This window comes from Oryctolagus cuniculus, chromosome 5 (genome assembly GCF_051225735.1).
Source record: "Oryctolagus cuniculus isolate XC-2025 breed Fujian yellow rabbit chromosome 5, ASM5122573v1, whole genome shotgun sequence".
Taxonomy (NCBI): domain Eukaryota; kingdom Metazoa; phylum Chordata; class Mammalia; order Lagomorpha; family Leporidae; genus Oryctolagus; species Oryctolagus cuniculus.
Window position 1 is genome coordinate 148,762,930 of NC_142871.1, and position 18,410 is coordinate 148,781,339.

An 18,410-nucleotide genomic window follows, 5' to 3' on the forward strand; every position below is an offset into this window, starting at 1 on the left:
CAGCCAACTTGGCCAAGCTGTAGAAAAGAGCATCACCAGTACAATACCCTAGATGCTTAGCCACACAGCTCGACTTAACTCAGGTTCGTTCTTGGGCCTGCCAAGAGAAGCTGACCTAGCTTCTCAGAACAATGCTTTTCCTTCATTGTGGGGGAAGACATCCCAACACCCACTGTGGCTGCCTGAAACTGCAGGTATTACAAATCCCATGTTTCTTCCTATACACACTCACACATACCTCTGCTTAAGATTAATTTGCAAGTTAGACACAGTAAGAGATTAACAATAACTAATGATAAGCCAGAACAATTGTAACAATAACCTGGGATAGAATTGCCAACAGCCCTACTCTTGTGCTTTGGGGCCCTTATTAAGTAAAATAAGGATTATCTGAACCTAAGCACTGTGCTGTCTCCTGGGAGATCTGATGACTAAGGCAGCCACTAAGTCACTGACTGGTAGGTAAGATACACAGTGTGGATATGCTGGATAAAGGGATGACTCACATTCCAGGCAAGTCGGACTGAGATGCTGTCATGCTACTCAGAATGGTGTGCAGTTTAAAACTTAGAAGTTGTTTATTTCTGGAATTTCAATTTAATGTTTTTGGACCGGGAAGGCATGTAGCACAGCGGTTAAGACACTAGTTGGGACGCCCATGTCCCATATCAGACTGTCACGGTTTGAGACCTGGATTCCACTTCTCATTCTAGCTTCCTGCTAATGCATACTCTGGGAGGCAGCTGGTGATAGCTCAAGCCACCCAAGTAGGCAAACCAGATCACGTTCTCCCCTCCTGGGTGTGTGGGGAGTGAACCAACACAAGGGAGTTCTCTCTCAAATAAAATAGGTAAGTGAAAATGAGTATTTTCAGACCACAGCTCGCTGTTGGCAACTGATGGCTCAGAAATGAAACCACATATATCTAAGGGGGAGGGCCTACTGTATACCCCAGTATGCTGTACTCAGTGTCACTTTATCTGTCATTTTTGTACACTTTGGTGGGGAGAGTCACAAAGTATTGGAGAAGATGCTGATGAAGCTAGCTAATTTTCACTCTTTTTCTGTTTTAAAATAAATAGGTAAGAGATAAATTACGTCAATCAAGATAGACATCCAATATCTTGTTTTGGACACTGTTACATAGTTGATCTTTTCTGGGTGTTTTTCACTTGCAACTATAAATGTTCAATGGTTTGGGTAAATTTTAGATTATACGGAGAAAAGTAAAAGAGTGAAAATGCTTCATTGTTGTGTAACAGATTCTTTGAAATATCTTAACAAAGCCATATTATTTTAAAGCTGCAGTATTCGTTAACTAGCAATTATTCCTTTCCTAAACTGTTAAATCAGTGTCCTACCAAAAATTACTGAAATAATTTTACTTAATACACACTAATCTTGTCATCTATCTTCTTGCAATATTTGAATTTAAAATAGCTTCGGGGGTGGGTATTTGGCACCGGGTCAAGACACTGCTTGCTAACTGCATTCCATATCAGAGTATCTGATATGTATTCAGCTTTCTGCTAACGTGTACCCTGGGAGGCAGCAGGTGATGGTTCAAGCACGTGGGTGCCTGCCACCCGTGTGGGAGATGTGAACTGACTTCCAGGCTTTTGGCTTTGCTTGGCTCAGCCCTGGCCGCTGCAGGGATTTGAGGGGAATGCATTGGTCTCTGCTTTTCTGCTTTCCAAATAAAGTAAAAATAAATTAAAAAAAAAAAAAAACAGAATAGCTTTGGAAATAACTTTCAATTTACCAATGGAAATTTGCTTTAAATTGTATGATTCTCTTTTCTGGGCATAACATTTATTGATATATTCTTAATTGGGATTTTTCTAAAAAACAAGTTTCTCTAAACATCAATATTTGTATTTTATAGTTATCAAAAAGTAATACCATGTTGGCATTTACCATTACTCATCCGACTATGGATTTTTGAGAGGAGAATGACCTGTAAGGTCATTTAATTCATTTAAGATCAATTCTCTCACCTACTTCTAAAAAGAACCGAGTTTCTGGAATTTAAGATGGTTGAATAGAGGTACCTGACATTTGCCTCCTCAACAGAGAAGAACCCAAACAAGTAGCAAAAATAAATAGCTGCGCTTATGTGCCTGGGTCGGGGGGAACACTGGGATTCAGCAGGGGAGGACATGGGAACTCCTTGGGACATGGAGACCTGGGATGGCAGCATCAAGAGAGGAACAAAGCAAACCAGCAACAGTGACCTTGGCCCGGTGGCTGAGAGGAATCCCCATCACAGGGGAAAAGGTGAACAGGAGGGCCCCAGAGAGCCCATCTATATGGATGCCTCACTGTGGGAGTCCTAGCTCCAGCAGGGACCCACAGCTATCCAGGCTTGGAGGCCAGCAAGGGGAGCCACCTGAGGACACAGCGCAGCCCAGCTCTGAGGAACACCCCACATTGTCTCTCTCCCAGCACCCGGAGCACAGGCGGTGGCAAGGTGAGGCCTTCTTGCGAAAGCAGTCACTGTGGGGATGCATACTGCCTTAGGGGACAGAAATCCCCCCACTGATCCATTCCTGAGGCCTCACAGACATCCCATCATACTAGCAGAAAAGACTGTAGCCCTGCAGCCTCACAACTCCAAGTAGACCCAGCAGAGTAACTGGTACTCTAGCAGTACCCTAGTCCACACCCATGCTCTGTGCTGCAAAGGACAAGGCTACAGAACACAAGGATCCCTCCCCCAAGGAATGATAATAATGGATGCTTGGGCTCCATCCCTCTGTATTCCCTCCCCTCCTCCTGCCACCTGGGGCGTTACCTATTGCCACTGGGACCTCTGCAGACGAGATTGCCAGCCAGGACACCCAGGACCACAACTCCAGGCTCCTGGCTTCCTCCTGTCCCTGAGACCCTGCCTAGACTTCCGACAGTGACACTCCTGTGATTCTCGTCTCTTGGACTGCTGCCAGGGTCCCTCCCTCCTGATTTCCAACACTTCCACAACACCCTGGGCCACCTTTGGGACTGTGTTCCCCACCCATTCTGTCCATCAGCAGCATTCCTGTGACTTTAGCCACGCCCACATGGGCCACTGCTGGCCCCAAAGCCCCACTAGTCCCGTGGGCAAGTGCTCCTGTTCCTCCACTGCAGGACCTGTGCAGCCCAGGTGGGACTGAGAATCACCCTGGACCACCGCTGTCGCCAACAAGGATCCCAAAAGGAAGCAGACTCCACTACAACACCCAGCTGGAACTAAAGCCAAAGTAGTCTACCAAAGCAAGGGTACATCTTCAAGAAAAAGGTCTTTGCCACAAAAATAACCACCCTTTATAAACAATAGAGGCAGCAGATCTTTGGGATGCACCAATATCAACATAGGTATGCAAGAAGTACAAAAAGCAAGGCTATGCAACACAGTGACACAGTGCTTTAGTAGCAGACTCCAAAGAATGGGGGATTGGCGAGATGCCTGATAAAGAATCCGAAAGAATGACTACAAGGATGCTTAAAGAGAACACAGTTTCACACACTTAGGAAAACAATGTAGAATATGAATGGGAAATTCTACAAAGAGATAAAAATACTGAGTAAGAACAAAACAAACATCTTGACATCTTGGAAATGAGGAACTCAGTGGGTCCAGTAAATAGTAGAGTTGAAAACTTCAACTGAAGTGAGATCAAGTAAAAGATCTGATTTTGAAAACAGGCTTTATGAAATACCTCCGACAAAAGTGAATGAGGATAAAATAATCTCCAGGATACCATTACACAAACATACAAATCTGGGGGATACTTGAAAGAGAAGAGAGGAATAAAGGCAAAGAAAACTCTGCAATTAAGTAATAGCTAAAATGTCCCCAATCTTGAGAAAAATATGGACAACCCAGTACAAGAGGTCCACAGGACCCCAAGTAGAGATGAACAGAGAATGTGTCACCTTAACACATCAGGGTCAAAAGAAAGAATTCTAAAATCCGCAAGAGAAAAGCCCCAAGTCACATTTAAGGCACACCACTCATTAGACTAACAATTGATTTTTCAACAGAAATTTAACAGGCCAGAAACTTTGGACTAGAATGATATAAGTTTTGATGAAAAAATACCCCATCAACATTACTATTTCAAGCAGTTTGTCCTTTGTAAATGAAGGGGAAATAGACTCTTCAAGTCAAGCAGAAACAATGAATTCATCACCAGCAGTGTGGCTTACGAAAGATGTATAAGGGGATGCTACACACAGAAGTCAAACAAAGATAACCGCCACCATGATACAAACATGCAAACATAAAACCCATTAGACAGCAGGTACACAAAAAGGAAATAGAAAAGAGTCAAACTTCTTCAATACAGCAAGCTGCAGAATGATAAAGATGAATAGAAGAGAAAAAAACTAAGGATATTTAAATAAAATATTTAAAATAAAAAGAAATTAAATAAGACTGTCATTACTTACCAATAATTACTTTAAATGGAAGGGACTGCATTCCTCAATAGAAAGATATAGATTGATTGGATTAAAACACAGAACAAAGCAAAATAAAAAATTTAAAAAATACTCCATGATATGTACCTTACAAGAAACTGATCTCACCAGTAAAGGCACACATAGATGGAAAGAGATGGAAAGAGAAAGGATAAAACAAGGTACTTCATGCAAATGGAAAATAAGAATGATCAGAAATAGCTATGCTCACATCGACAAAATAGAATTTAAGACAAAAACTGTAAAGAGACAAAGGATGTTGTTAATGATCAAGGAATCTATTCAACAAGATAAGCAACTGAAAATGCATATGCATCTAAAGTAGCACTCAATTTTATGAAACAAACACTACTAGACCTAAATGGAGAGACAGACTTCAGCACTGGGGACTTCAACTACCTAACGCTCGGATGGACCCAAGACTTTCACAGAACGTCTCATGTTACAGCCTCGGAATGTGCATTCTTTTCCTCAGCACATGAAATGTTCAAGAACGGACCATATATTGGGACACAACACAAATCTCAAGGAGTTCAAAAAAACTGAAATGGTACTGTGTATCTTTTCTGACTACAATGGAATAAATCTAGAAATAACCAAATAAACTGAAGAAATTACACAAACACATGAAAACTGAACAACATGCTTCTAAATGAACAATGGATTTTAAGAAATCCAAAGAAATTTAAAAATCTTTAAAAAATCAAAATGGAAAAATGATGTACTAAAATTTCACGGGATACAGCAAAAACTGTTTGTTTGTTTGTTTTGACAGGCAGAGTGGATAGTGAGAGAGAGAGACAGAGAGAAAGGTCTTCCTATGCCGTTGGTTCACCCTTCAATGGCCGCCGCAGCTGGCGCGCTGCGGCCGGTGCACCACGCTGATCCGATGGCAGGAGCAAGGTACTTATCCTGGTCTCCCATGGGGTGCAGGGCCCAAGCACTTGGGCCATCCTCCACTGTACTCCCGGGCCACAGCGGAGAGCTGGCCTGGAAGAGGGGCAACCGGGACAGAATCCGGCGCCCCGACCGGGACTAGAACCCAGTGTGCCGGCGCTGCTAGGTAGAGGATTAGCCTAGTGAGCCGCGGTGCCAGCCTAGCAAAAACAGTTCTAAGAGTGAAGTTTATCAAAATAACTTCCTATAAGAAAAGATTTCTAATAACCAATCTCACAATGTACTTCAAGGACCCAGAAAAGGAAGAATAAGTCAAATGCAAAATTAGTAAATGGAAAAAAATAGCCAAAAAAAAAAAATCAAACCAGAATTAGAGACCAAGAAAACGATACATGAGCAAATGTTGCGGTGTAGCAGGTTAAGCCACTGCCCAAGATGCTAGCATCACATAACAGAACACTGGTTCAAATCTCAGCTACCCTGCTTCTGATCCAACTCCCTGCTAATGCACCTGCGAAGGTAGTGGAGGATGACCCAAGTACATGGGCCCCTGCCATCCTCCTGGGAGACCTGGATGGTGTTCTTGGCTCCTGACTTTGGGTTTGTCCAGCCCAGCCATTGAGACCACCAGGGCTTTTATCACCTTCCTTCAAATTTGAGCAGACAGCAAGGGACTGTGTCTTGGAAATCAGTGCTGGGCTAGTAAAGCCCAATGAGAGGCGAGTCCTAATGGTTTCCATCCCTAGGGAAGATTCTCTGGACTCACCGAAGTATCAGGCAGAGACCCGTGCCCCGGTGAGACAGAATTGTATTGTGTGTATCACCACCAGCCTCTTGCAGCCTAGTGTGTACCCCCACGATTGCTCAGGGCCTGGTGACTGTGAGACCTAGATGCGACCTGCCTAGGGTCTCCTGAGTAGCTGAGAAACTACCCTTTTCACCATTCCTACAACCTCTGGCAAGCAGCAAGGCATCCCAGGACTGCTTTGGAAATCTGTGTCAGGCTAATAAAACCCAGCATTGAGCAGCTATGAGCAGTCCCTGTTCCAGGCCACTGTCTGGACAGAGCCTCTGAGCCTGCCTCAGAGTCTCACAGTCCTGGTTGAGCAGTCTTACTCATCAGGCAGCAACACCAGTGTGGGTGACCCCTTGAGACTTCCTGTCTAGCCCCTGCAGGCAGCCTGACTGCTGGCAGGTGGTGGGAGGCACACCGAAGCCCATCTCGGCAGCAGAATAGACTTAGAATTTCCATAAGGACATCCACAAATGAAACCTGATTACAAAAATCAATCCTACAAGGAGCAGATGACACCCTACTGCTACAAGTATCAGGGACTTCCAGGGAACCATGAGCTCACTTAAAGGGTAATGGGGATGATGGCATTGCGGCATAATGGGCAAGGCCACCACTTGGGATGCTGGCATCCCATATGGGAGCTGGTTTGTGTCCTGGCTGCTCCACTTCCACGCCAGCTCTCTGATAATGACAAACAGCTGAAGATGGCCCACGTGTTTGGGCCATTGCCACCTACATGGGAGACCCAGATGTAGCACCTGGCTTTGGCCTGACCCAGCCCTGGCCATTGTGGTCACTCAGGGAATGAGCCAGCAGATGGAACATCCCCCAGATAAATAAATGTTTATAAAAAAGAGAAAAACAAGGTGTCTGAAACCAACCATCCAGGAACTGAAATGTTCAAATGCTTGAAGATTTCAAAATAACTGTTTAAAGCAAACTCAATGAAATTCAAGAGAACAGAGAGAAATGATTCAATATTCTAACAGATTTGACAGTGAGATAGAGTTAAAATCATGTAGAAATCACTCAACTGAAAAACACACAAAGTAAAATTAGAAATAAGATAGAAGGCATCGATAGCAGAATAGATCAAACAAAAGAAGGAATCAGTGAGCTCAAAGACGGGCTATTTGAAAATACATAGCTGCAGGAGAAAAGGATGAAATAGATTTTAAATCAAAGGCAATAAAGAGACCAGGAAGATCATCACATAACGGTAAATGGCTCAATCCAGCAAGACAAAATAACTTCTAAATATATATGCACCCACCAGTGAAGAACCCAAATATGAATAGACCCACAGGGAGACAGGGAAGCCCCAGTACAATAACAGTATGGGACTTTAACACCCCAATTTCTGAAACGGACAGATCAACTAGACAGAAAATCAACCAAGAGACAACAAAGTTAGATTGCATTCTTAATTAATTGGACCTAACTGACATCTACAGCATTTTTTTTTTTTTTTTTGACAGGCAGAGTGGACAGTGAGAGAGAGAGAGAGAGAGAAAGGTCTTCCTTTGCCGTTGGTTCACCCTCCAATGGCCGCCGAGGCTTCTCCTGGTCTCCCATGGGGTGCAGGGCCCAAGCACTTGGGCCATCCTCCATTGCCTTCCCGGGCCACAGCAGAGAGCTGGCCTGGAAGAGGGGCAACCGGGACAGAATCCGGCGCCCTGACCGGGACTAGAACCCGGTGTGCCGGCGCCGCTAAGTGGAGGATTAGCCTATTGAGCTGCGGTGCCGGCCAAAGGTCTTCCTTTTTAACCGCTGGTTCACCCCCCAAATGGCTGCTACGCTGCAGCCGGTGCACTGTGCCAATCCGAAGCCAGGAGCCAGGTGCTTCTCCTGGTCTCCCATGCAGGTGCAGGGCCCAAGTACTTGGGCCACCCTCCACTGCATTCCTGGGCCACAGCAGAGAGCTGGTCTGGAAGAGGAACAACCGGGACAGAATCCGGTGCCCCGACAGAGACTAAATTAGCCTAGTGAGCCGCGGTACCGGCCTACAGCACTTTTTTTAACCAATAGCTGAAGAATGCACGTTCAACAGCAAATGGAATATTTTAGTTTTCAGGATAGATCATATGGTAGATCATGAAATGAGTCTCAAAAAATTGAAAAGAACAGAAATTATACTGAAAATCCTTTCTAACCATGATGTAATAAAATATACATCAATAAGAAAAATGTTGTAAAGTACAGAAATACATGGAAATTAAACAACTTACTCCTGATAGCTCAAGGAAGAAATTTAAAAATTTCTTGAATGAAAATGGAAATACAACATACCAAAACCTATGGAATACAGCAAAAGCAGTACTAGGAAGGAAATTTAGAGCAGTCAATGCTTTCATCAACAAACAAACAAACAAAAAAATCTAGAAAGATCAAGTCAACAACTTATCACTACATCTGAAGGAATTAGAAAAACAAAGACAAATCAAACCCAAAATTGGTAGAAGCAAAGAAAGGATAAAACTTGAACTTGTAGCATAAATAAATGACACAGAGACTAAAAAATAATAAAGCCCCCAAAAAGCAACAACAAAAACACAATGAAATGAAGAGCTAGTTCTCTGAAAAGATAAACAAAATTGAGAAGCCCTTAGTTAGGATTAACCAAGGAGAGAGAGAACTTTCAAATACATAGAATTGGAGATGAAAATAGAGACACTACCACTGATACCACAGAAGTACAAAGGATTGTGAGATTGCTATGAACAGCTATATGGCAACAAAGTTGACAACCTAGAAGAAAATGGACAAAACCTTGGGCATGTACACATTACCCAGATTGAATCACGAGAGAATAGAATACCTAAACAGAACAATAATGAGTGACTAGATTGAATCACTAACCAAAAAAATCTACCAGGAAAGAAAAGCCCAGGACCAGATATATAACTTCACTGCTGAATTCCGTCATTTAAAGAAAATTAACACTAATCCTTATTAAAATTTTTTTTTAAAAAAAGAGGTGGGAATTCTTCCAGATTCATTCTGTTGCCAGTATTATCTTGATAGCAAAAACCAGAGAAGGACACAATAAAAATTTTAAGAAGCTAAAATTCAATATTCTTGATGAACTGAAATGAAAAAAATCTCAAAGGATTATCAAATTGAATCCAACAGCACATTAAAAAGATCATATACCATACTGAAATGGGATTTGCCATGGGGTACAAGGATGGCTCAAAATACACAAATCAATAAATGTGATGCATTGCATCAACAGAATGAAGGACAAAAATCATGATTTCCACAGATGCACAGATTAAAAACCCTAACCAAACTAGGTATAAAAGGAATATACCGCAACATAATATAGACCGTATGTACAAGCCAAAAGCTAACACCATATTGAGTGGCAAAAAGCTGAAGGCTTTCTCTCAAAATCTGGAACAAGACAAGGGTCTACTTTACCACTTTTATTCAACATAGTACTGGACGTCCTACCTAGAGCAATTAGGCAAGACAAAGAACAACAACAACAAAAAAGACTATCCAAATTCAGAAGAAGGAAGTCAAATTGTCACTCTGTAAATGACTTGATTTTGTATATAGAAAACCCCCAAGGGCTCATTGCAAAGCTGTTATTATAAAAAAAATTCAAAGCTGTGGGATACAAAGCCAATGCACAAAATCAATAGCATAATTATATACCAATAGTGAACAACCCAAAAAAGAAATTAAGAGAGAGCAATCTAATTTCCAATAGTTACATAAAAATATCAGCTGGTAACAAATTTAACCAAAACTGTAGAAGATCTTTACAATGAAAACTCTCAAGAACTGATGAAAGAAAATTGAAGAGGACACAAAGAAATGGAAAGACATCCCATGTTCAAGGATTAGAAGAATGAATATCATTAAAATGTGCCTGTCATTCAAAGCAATGTACAGCTTCAACACAAGCTCTATCAAAATCCCAAAGTCGTTTTTCACAGAACTAGAAAACACACTACTAAAGTTCGTGTGGAACTATAAAAGACCCTGAATAAAAGCAGTCCTGAGCAAAACGAACAAAGTAGGAGGCAATTCACTACCTGACTTGACAAAGCTATTGCAATTAAATAGCATACTATCAGTATAAAATCAGAGCCATAGGCCAGGGAACCAGAATAAAGATCCTAGAAGTAAACCTATGTATCAGCAACCAACTGATCTTGACAAAGGTGCTAAGAACATGCATTGGAAAAAGGAGAGACTTTTCAATAAATGGTGCTAGGAAAATTGGGTACACAGATGAAGAATGAATGTATACCCTTATCTCTCACCATTTACAAAAATCAGCTCAAAATGGATTGAAGACCTAAGTGTGAGAACTGAAACTTTGAAACTATTATAAGAAAACCTAGGTAAAACCCTCAAGGGCATTGGAATGGGCAAGGATTCTCTGGATCAGATCCAAAAAGCACAAGAAATAAAAGCTAAAATAGACAAATGGTATTTCACCAAATTAAACAGCTTTTGTACAGCATGGGAAACAATCAGCAAGGAGAACAACCCACAGCAGGGGAGAAAATGTGTGCAAACTATACCTCTGACAGAGGCCATTATCCAGAATATATAAAGAACTCAAACAACAGAAAAAATTCAATTAAAAATGTGCAATGGGTCTGAACAGACCTCTCTCAAAGGAAGACATACAAGTGATGAACAGGTAGATGGAAAAAATGTTCCACATCACTAATTATAGGGAAATGCAAATTCAAAACCACAATGAGCTCACTCCAATAAAATTGGTTATTATCAAAAGGACAAAAAAAAACCACACCCAACTATTGGCAAGGATGATCCCTTGCACACTGTTGAAGAGAATGTGAATTTGCACAGTTGTAGAAAACACTATGGAGGTTCTTTGAGAAGTGAAAAATAGAACTACCACATGATTCAGCAATCATACTTCTGGATACTTATATCCAAGGAAAATGAAATCCATCTAAGAGATATTTGCACTCCCATGATTATTGCTGCACTATTCACAATAGCCAGGAAATGCAAACTACTGACAAGTCCATTAATTGATGAATGGATAAAGTATGGTGCACAGACACAATGAAATATTACTCAGCCATAAGAAGAGTGAGGTCTTGTCATTTGCAACAACATGGATGGAACTGGAGTTATTATTAGTATTATTTTGACAGGCAGAGTGGACAGTGAGAGAAAGAGACAGAGAGAAAGGTCTTCCTTTGCCGTTGGTTCACTCTCCAATGGCTGCGGCGGCTGCCACGCTGCGGCTGGCGCACCACACTGATCCAAAGGCAGGAACCAGGTGCTTCTCCTGGTCTCCCATGTGGGTGCAGGGCCCAAGCACTTGGGCCATCCTCCTCTGCACTCCCGGGCCACAGCAAGGCAGAGGAGTAGCCTATTGAGCCGCGGCGCCGGCCAAGAGGTTATTATGTTAAATAAAATAAGCCAAGCACAGAAAGACAAATATCAGATGATATCATTTATATATGAAATCTAAAAAAAAAAAAAAAAAAGATCTCACAGTTAAAAATATAATTGTGAATTGTGGTCAACAGAGGCTGGGAAGGAAAAAGTAGGGAGAGAGGAATTGGGAAAGGTTAATTGCTGAGTACTAGGGTATAGCTAGAAACTAGCAGTTCTGGGGCTGGCGCTGTGGCCTGAAGTGCCGGCATCCCATATGGGTGCCAGTTTGAGTCCTGGCAGCTCCACTTCAGATCCAGCTCTCTGCTATGGCCTGGGAAAGCAGTAGAAGATGGCCCAGGTCCTTGGGCCCCTGCACCCATGTAGAAGACCCGGAGGAAGCTCCCGGCTTCAGATTGGTGCAGCTCCAGCCGGCTTCAGATTGGTGGCCAATTGGGGAGTGAGCCATTGGCTGGAAGACCTCTCTCTCTTGCTCTCTTTCTCTCTCTGCCTCTCCTCTCTCTGTAATTCTGACTTTTTTTTTTAAAGATTTATTTATTTTTTTGAAAGTAGTAATTCTGGGATTCTACTGCAAAATAATGCAAAAAGATAATGTTAACTAATTTCTGTATTAAAAAACCTAGAAGATGGGGGAAAGAAATTCCAATGACCAATAAATTTATGAAAAATTTCTCAACATGATTTGCCATGAGGGAAATTTAAGTCAAAACCACAATGGCTATTACAAAAAAAGACAAAAAACAGCAAATTCTGGCAAGGTTTTAGAGGAAAGAGAACCAAATACACTGCTGGTATGAATGCCAATTAGGAAAACTCTTATGTGGAACAGTTTTCAGGTTTCTCAAAGCTTAAAAATTAGATCTACAATATGATCCAACTATCTTCTTGGTATATTTCCAAAGGAAATGAAATCATATCAAAGAGATATCTGCACTCTTACATTTATTGTTGCATTATTCACAATAGCTAAGATATGAAATCAACCTAGATGCCCATCAACAGATGAGTGGGGAAAGAAAATGTAATGTGATATATATGCACAGCAGAGTATTCAGTCATATAAAGCATGCTGTCCTATCATTTGCAGAAAAATGATTGGAACTGGACACCATGTTAAGTGAAATAAATCAGACTCACAGACTTGCTTGTTCTCTCCCACTTGTGGAAACTAAAGAGATCTGAATGTAGACCAGTTACTGTGAGAGGTTAGGAAAGGTAAGGGCAGGGGAGGGAGGCTGGGTACTGGGTACCAACACTGGGTTAGACACAGTAGTAAGTTTCAGTGTTCTACAGGACAGTGGAGCTAATAGAGTTCCTGACAACCTATTGTATATTTTGTGAATAGATGAGAAGCTCTCAAAGGCTCCAATGTATTAAGGACTAGAGAGATGGAGGTGTTGATTTCCTTCATTTTATCAGTAAGTAACATTGTATACATTGGTTAAAATATCATGTTGTGCCCCATAGATATGTACACTTATTTATTGTGAATCAAACTTTTTTTAAGTTTAAGAAGATGAAAATGCTAACTACTAGCCCAATTGGATCATTACCCATGGAATACCTGTATCAAATTATCACCCATGATAGTGTAAACATGTGCAATTAACACAATAAAAAAGGAAATAAGATCAGAGTTTCTTGTGTCTTGGTGTTTTCTCATAATTAGCTTATCTGGCATTTACAAGACAATGAATTTGCTTTTTTTACTTTCGTTAGCTTCTTCCAAACATTAAGAAAAATAGAGGCTGTTAGTTTCCTGCCCATTCACATGAGGACAGCCCCAGGGAGACTGAGGCTCACCATCGTTTATGGAGACACAGGACTGTCAACCACACAGCTGTCAGCCACTTCCCATCACCTGGTGCTGTCACTGAAATCAGGCATCTTATATTCAGAAAGGATTAGCAATAAAGAAGCAAAAGGTAAGAGAATTGAAAATATTTCAATTTACCAATTTCAACAATTCTTTTTAATAATTTATCAAAAAATATGAAGTAGCACTTGGAGGAACTAGAAGGTTTATCTCAAAAAGTCCAAATCCCCATCACTAAGTAGAAGCAACGCTAATAAATCCAATCCCAGAATGAGATGTTCTTAATCAAAAGAACAGCAACAGAAACCAACATGTGCTCTTAAATTTGGCTAGCACAATAATGGGCACTTTACAGGCCTCATCCCATTGAACACATTTAATCATCTTCTCAGCTTTCAAAATTTGGAAATGGTTCATTAATCCATACAAGTGTTGAGAGAGCTCTTGCTAATAATGAGACAAAGACAAATTAGAAGCAGGTGTATTTTCTTTTAAGGCATTCCCTAGGTATGATTGACAAAGCTCAGAGAAACCCAGACCTGGGTGGAAGTCAATTCCGGGAAGAAACAATACTATTTACAAACTTTGAAAATGTCCCATAGAGCAGCACACTTCAAGAGTCCGTGAAAAACACGCATTATGAAAAAAAATGCAAAGAAGGACTTCAAAATATTTTGTACAATAAACTAAATTCTATTTCAAGAATTTTTTTTGAAGCACATAGAATCACCGCACGTGAACACAAAACTGCCTTAAGCCAGCTTCACCACCTAGTGGCAACTCAGGAAGTTACTTAAAAACATTTTTCTACTTTAAAATTTCCCTTGCCCTGAGGGAGTGTTCCTGCTGCCCTTCCGACATAGCCAACTTCTCCTCTTTTCATACAAACATTTAGTTTAACATGCTGTGTTAAAGAAATCTGTGTAAGCAATAGTTTTTTTGTTGTTGTTGTTAAAGAAAATGTTCTGTGCTAGAAAATTAAAAAAAAAAAAACAATGGCTTCACTTGTTTTGCATGATTATTATTTGCATATGTAAAAGAACTTCCAAACTGAATTCAAAGATAAATTTATGCTGGGCAAAAGCAATTTTGAAATCCATGCAGAGGTAGGGCCTTCAGAAAGACCACCACAAGGGCAGGCATTTGACCCAGCAGTCAATCACAGCCTGCCTCCCGTATCAGAGTGCCTGGTTCTGGTCTCAGCTCTGGTCCTGCTTCCTGCTAATCCGCACTTGGAGGCAACAGGTGAGGGCTCGGTATTTGGGTCTCTGAGATCCACCTGGAAGACTTGGATTGAGTTCTGGCTCTTGGCTTCAGCCTGGCCTGGCTATTGCAGGTATTTGGGGGGGAGTGAAACAGTGGATGGCAGATCTTTCTTGCTTTATCTGTCTGTCTTCTGTGTGTCTCTCTGCCTTTTCAATGAACACGTACATACAGAGTTTAAAAGTCAACAGAAAAGCGTGTTGTGAAAAGTATGCATGGATTTCAAAATTGTACTTACACCAAAATTAGCTTTTAACTCCATGTGCCAGAAACTTTTTGAAGTGCTCTCCTGTATGTTTGAAATAAATGGCTTGGCTCTTAATTTTAGAGTTGTGAAGGTGGAGAAGGACCCCAAACCAAGAAAGCTTCAGAAGGAGTCATGAAACTAGGAGATGACAAACCAAGAGGAAAAAACAAATAATAACATGATGCAAACAGGTTATCCCTAAAATACAAATGTTCTCCGCACAGTGTTTCTGTCCTTCTCCGCATTATTTTTTTTTTTTTAACTCACACTTTGTGCCTTGATTTCCCTGTGACTTTCCCGTGGATACTTTCCTTCTCTTACCTGCTTCATCATTTCGCTTCCTTCTTTGGATGGTGTAACACCCAGAACAGAAATATAAAGCAAACACAAAGAAAACCTTAAACAGAGAGGGGACCATTTCCTCACTTGCCATCTGCGGACAGTGGTTTGGTGGCTCCCTGGTGGCTTCATAATCTCCCAGTCTTCCAAGTTTTCTGAGCTGCCACTCTTGGTGTGCGGTGGCTGCGTCCTCGTCAGGGTTCTAAGCTCCAGCCTCGCGTTTTTGTTCCCGGCAAGCGTTAAGGGAGTAGGACAAACAGAGTCTCTTCCAGCTGAGTTGGCGCCTTGCAAACAGCTTTTCCAGATTCCCTGCTCTATGACTTCCACCTGCTAGAGACACGGCACGTGTCTGCTCATCACTGCGAGCCAGGCTGGGAAACGGAGTGCTTTTAAGGGGCATGTCGCTGGCAGAACAAAATCGGTGCTCTGTTAGCAAAGAATAAAAGGGAACTTGGACGTTGTACAGGCAACAGTGAATGCCAAGGCTGTGTCCAACACAGGGCCCTCCGCCCCCTCCCCTGGGCAGCTCTGTTCTTCCTACCATTTTCCTTAACGTGGATGTGTCCTTGCTGATTTGCACCTCCTCATCTGTGTTTATTCTACTGCTTGGGCTGCTGGTAGGGCAGGGCTCTGCCCAGGAGCCAGTTCCAGGGAGCTCCCAGCTACCACTGACATCAGAATTTCCAGCACCGTCACTCTCAAGTTTTAAAGAGTGATTGATGGTGGGGTGCCACCTCTGGAGACAATAAAATGGGTCTGGGGCAATGCCTGGGCCTGGGGCAATGCCTGGGCCTGGGGAGGTTACCAAATTCCCCCAGGTGATTCTAATATGCAGCAAAGTTTTCGAGCCCTGTGCTAGGAGTGGGATCCAACCATTAATTTCATTCTTTTTCATTCTCCCCAGGTGCAACCAAGGCACAGGAAGCCATCATCCACTTAGCAGAATGCTGACTGCTGCTGGGCTGAGAATGACTGGGGGCTGCCATGCCTGTTCATTAGCAGCTGCGATTTTGGGGTGCATAGCACTTGGACCTGTCCACAGACCACAGAGAAGCAGCTAGTCAAAGACAAAGATTAAGGAAAGGTAATCATTTAAGCTTTGCGGAGTTGTAAGACATTAGCAATCGATGTATAGATTCGGCAAGGTCTTTATAAGGATTTGCCATCCCTTGGCATTTAGACCATCTTGCACCCTTGCTGTGTGAGGGCCCCTCAGCAGCTGGGTCACATGGGCACCTCATGACTGTGGGGAGTGCAGGGTCAAAGTGCAGGAGCAGCCCGAGTTTCATGTCTGGAGAAGGCCTGTGAATCGCTCAGGCTCTCACTGGGGATTCTGTGTTCGGTGACTCCGCATCTGTGGCTGTGCTACACCACCAATTCTGGATGCGTGAGAGGGCATTCTCTTCGCAACCTGCCTGCTTTGAATTTTGAAAAGAGGTCAGAAGAAACCTGAGCTTAGTTTTTCCACTCATTTATAATTAATAGCTATTAATAATTCACTATTATTGCTTCCTTGCTGTTGGTACTGGATGATTTCACCGATGGCAGAATATATGCATTTCAGAGAACTTGTTAGTGATTTTAAAACCTTCGGCCCCAAAGCTCTCTGTAGGACTAGGCTAAGCTAAGGTCACTTTGGGCAGGCAGAATCAGTTCTAGAAAGTGGAAAGAGATAAACCTGGACACTCACTGAGAATTACTATGAAGGGAAATTTTGAAATTGACCAAATAGATCAGGCTTCCAAGGTCAAGTGTACATAAATATAAACAGGGAATTTCTGATACATGTCACCAAAACGTCATCCCAACAGACTTTGTGGGTAGGTTGGTCCTTCTTGGAATTAATTCATTCAAAGGTTTTAGACACTTTAGTGGTATCTAACGGGGTCTGTTAAAGCAGTAGATGTCGTGGATTAGGCACTGACTTTGGGGCGGGGGTGGGGATCGGTGCTCTGACACAACAGCTTAACCCTCTGCTTGCAGCACTGGCTCCCAAATCGCAGTGCTTGTTTGAGTCCTGACTGCTCTGTTTCTGACCCAACTTCCTGCCGATGTACCTGGGAAGGCAGCAGATGGTGGTTGGAGTGCTTGGGCCCTGGCCACCCATGTGGGAGACCTGGAGAGAGCTCCTGGCTTCTGGCTGCTGCAGCCATTTGAGGAATGAGCCAGTGGGTAGAAGATCTCTCTCTCTCCCCTTCTTCTCTTCCCTTCCCTCCCCTCCTCTCATCTCCCCTCCTCTCCTCTCTCCTTTCTCTGTCTCTCCCCTTCCCCCCTCACTCTGCATTTCAAATAAATAAATAAATAAATCTTTTTTAACAAAGCATTAACTTTGTACCAGATGCTGTTCTAGGCCCTTTCTGCTCATTATCTCATTAAAACCTCACACAATAGAACCATTGAGTCTTAGCGGAGTAAAGTGACTTGACTGAGGTCACATAGCTAGTTAACGACAGAACTGGGATTTGAAACCAAATCTCACTTGAAGAAATTTCTTTCAGTACAGTATTTGAACAACAAAGAAGAGGGGAGGAGGAGAAGGAGAAAGATGAAGAGAAAAAGAAGTCCAGGGGACCAGCGCTGTGGCTCACTTGGCTAATCCTCCACCTCTGGTGCCGGCATCCCATATGGGTGCCGGGTCCTAGTCCTGGTTGCTCCTCTTCCAGTCCAGCTCTCTGTTGTGGCCCGGGAAGGCAGTGGAGGATGGCCCAAGTGCTTGGGCTCTGCACCCACATGGGAGACCAGGAGGAGGCACTGGCTCCTGGCTTCGGATCGGCACAGCTCTGGCCATGGCGGCCATTTGGGGGGTGAACCAACAGAAGGAAGACCTTTCTCTCTCTGTCTCTCTCACTGTCTATCTGTCAAATAAATAATAATAAAAAAGAAGTCTGAGATGGCGTTCCAGAAATGTTCAAGCACCTGTACTTGTAAAATACTGAAATCTGATGACTCCACCTTTGCATTTATTTCTGGATATAAGATAATAATTTCCTTGGCCATGCTAAGATAGGGACCAGTTACGACAAGCCGTTACTAAGTATGAAGTAAATGAATGAATGTGGTTTGTGCTCACTTCCCTTAGCTATGAAGTGAGGGTGAGGTGGACCAGAGTCTCCGTGCTCAACCCTGGATAGCAGTACTGACCCGCACAGCCAAGTAGTGTGCACACAGTTCCCAGGGAGTGACTAAGGCCTTGG

The 18,410-nt window shown here is 42.5% G+C and overlaps 2 long non-coding RNA genes across 26 annotated transcripts in view; one reads left to right on the forward strand and one right to left on the reverse strand.

Annotated features, from left to right (window-relative positions):
- Nucleotides 1-15,591, reverse strand: part of LOC149126784 (uncharacterized) — a 73,933-nt gene extending 58,342 nt beyond the window's left edge. For 13 of the 23 annotated variants that reach the window (XR_016234221.1, XR_016234220.1, XR_016234219.1 and 10 more), the window contains exon 1: nucleotides 15,304-15,440. This is a non-coding gene — a long non-coding RNA (uncharacterized LOC149126784). Of the gene's footprint in view, nucleotides 1-15,303 lie in introns of all 23 variants that reach the window. The other 10 variants (XR_016234223.1, XR_016234222.1, XR_016234226.1 and 7 more) reach the window with 8 other exon arrangements.
- Nucleotides 14,392-18,068, forward strand: LOC149126785 (uncharacterized). 3 transcript variants are annotated; one of them, XR_016234231.1, is made up of 3 exons: nucleotides 14,392-14,703; nucleotides 16,121-16,300; nucleotides 17,200-17,449. It is a non-coding gene; the product is annotated as an uncharacterized LOC149126785 (long non-coding RNA). The 3 variants fall into 3 exon arrangements; XR_016234230.1 differs by lacking the exons at nucleotides 14,392-14,703; nucleotides 17,200-17,449 and adding exons at nucleotides 15,898-16,034; nucleotides 17,715-18,068; XR_016234229.1 differs by lacking the exon at nucleotides 14,392-14,703 and adding an exon at nucleotides 15,898-16,034.
- The last annotated feature ends 342 nt before the right edge of the window (nucleotides 18,069-18,410 follow it).